Source organism: Penaeus chinensis, chromosome 13, assembly GCF_019202785.1.
Source record: "Penaeus chinensis breed Huanghai No. 1 chromosome 13, ASM1920278v2, whole genome shotgun sequence".
In the NCBI taxonomy this organism is placed as follows: Eukaryota; Metazoa; Arthropoda; class Malacostraca; order Decapoda; family Penaeidae; genus Penaeus; species Penaeus chinensis.
Genome location: NC_061831.1, coordinates 676,155 through 678,654, shown reverse-complemented (window position 1 = coordinate 678,654; position 2,500 = coordinate 676,155).

The window sequence follows — 2,500 nt, the reverse complement described above, 5'->3', positions numbered from 1 at the left end:
GCAACACTTCAAGATCTAGGCAGGAATGCCATCTTTCCTGGGTGCTTTGCCAGCTGCAGGCGAGTCCAGTTCCTCCAGGGTCGGTTCACTATCAAGCTCCTCCAGCACAGGAAGGCATTCCATGGCATTCAAGGCCTCTTCTGTGCCTGTGTTCTCCCTGGCATACAATTTGGAATAGTGCTCTACCCAGTGCTCCATTTGCTGTGTCCGGTCTTGGATTACCTCGCCCGCTGCAGAATTTAGGAGGGTTATTTTCTTTTGGGTTAGGCCCATTGCCTGTTTGATGCCGTCATACATCCCCTTGATGTTGCCTGTGTCCAGTGCAGTCTGTATCTGGGAGCAGAGCTGGAGCCAGTGTTCGTTCGTGCATCGCCTGGCACTCTTCTGAACTTTGCTGCAGGCAAATTTATATATATATTTGCTATATATATATATATATATATATATATATATATATATATATATCATGTATATATATAGCATATATATATATAGCATATATATAGAATATATATATATATATATAGCATATAGCATATATATACATATATATACATACATATATATAAACATATATCATCATCATCATCATTTTGGAGCTAACGCCGGCAGGGGCGCATAGCCGCATCCACCCTTCGTTTCCACCTACGAGGGTCCCTCATGGCGAGCCGCCAGGCAGGGGCCCGGCCCATCTCTAGTTCCTAATGATAGGTTTGATCGATCTGCCCAAGCCACGACCTTCTCGGTTGTTCCACAGGCCTCCTCCACCCAGGGTTGTCTCGGACAGAGACAAACTGATGGGCAGGATCATCCTGCGGGAATCGAGCCAAGTGGCCATATAGCCTGAGTTGGCGATCACGGATTGTGCAAGTAACAGGTTCTGTACCGGTCTCACGGTGCAGCCGTTGGTTGGACACATGGTCCCGCCAACTGTACCCCATGATCCGGCGCAGGGATCTGTTACAAAAGGCTTCAAGACGAGTTTCCAGAACACAAGATAGTGTCCAAGTTTCACTACCATAGAGTAAAACTGGCAGTATCAGGGCCTTGAAAACAAGTAACTTAGTCCTTCTGCACAGATACTGGCATTTCGAAATACTCTTGTCGAGAGATTTCATGACCCCTGCTGCCAGGCCAATCCATCTACTGACTTCCTGGTCTGAGAGCCAAGAGTCGTGAACTGCATTACCTCACTTTGAACTAACAGGGAAGCTCGACAGGCCCCCACCACACTTTACAGCACTTTCAGTGCCTGTATACAGGTTTGCTATTAGTCCAATAATCTCTCAGAGAGATTCGCGATGCACCGTGTCAAATGCCTTCTTGAGGTCGATGTAGTCTGTGAGCAGCCCACGTCCGAACTCACGACAGTGCTCTACAATGAATCGAAGCGCTAGGATCCGGTCTATTGTGGACTTACCAGGAGTGATTCCAGATTGCTCCAGCATTTGGTGCCTCAACAGGTGGTCTCTGATATGTCTCAGTAGGATGTGCATGAGTACCTTGCCTGGTATACTGAGTAGTGTAATGCCTCGGTGATTGCTGCAGTCCCAGCGATCCTCTTTCCCCTTCTAGAGAGGAATGACCACACCCCTCAGCAGGTCAGTGGGAAAGGTACCAGTCTGCCAGATGGCAGACAGGATTGCATGCAAGCCCCTTGCCATAGGTTCTTCACCAGCCTTTAACAATTCAGCTACAAACAAACACCTGGTGCTTTACCACTCTTCAGCTTGGAGATCGCCCCCCTGACTTCAGTCAGGGTGGGTGGATCCTCGCTGAGTGAACTGCAGTCGTCTGTGAGGAGGGCTTGGAGTTCAGCTTTCTCAGGGCTTGGTAGGCAGGACGAAGGTCATTTACTAGGAAATGGCTTTCGACTTCCTCGGTAAGATTACTGATAAACGGTTCCTTATCCCTTCTCAACAGTGACCTAGTCATGTGCAAGTTGCGATCCCCTGACAATTGAGCTGCACGACAAGCATCTGTGGCTTCCAGTGTCTCCTGCGAGATGGAATTCTGTCTTGAGCTGCATGAAGCGTTTCACGCTTGAAGGTCTCCCACGTAAGAACAGGGTCTGTCAGGCTGTCGAGTGCTGTGAGACGACCAGAGATAGCCTTGGCAAACCCCCGGGTACACTCGTCCTCCCTCAATCTGTCCAAATGAAACACCCTAAGGTGTTCATTTGGGCGACGGGGGGTTCTAAAGTGGACCCGGAGAGTAGCCACAACTAATCTATGATCAGTTCCAAAGAACTCGGCGCTTTGATACACCCTGCAGTTCTGGAGGATCCTCCACCGCGTGCTAACAAGGATGTGTTCGATCTCCTTGGCCACACTACCTGTATCGCTGTACCTAGTCCAACGATGCGGGTCAGAATGCTGATACCAGGAGCCAGAAATCCTCAACTTCTGGGACCCAGCAAAGTCACGGAAAAGGAGGCCATTCTCGCTGCCAGCATCAGCTCCTGAGCCATGAGGACCGACAGATATCTCGTAACCAACTC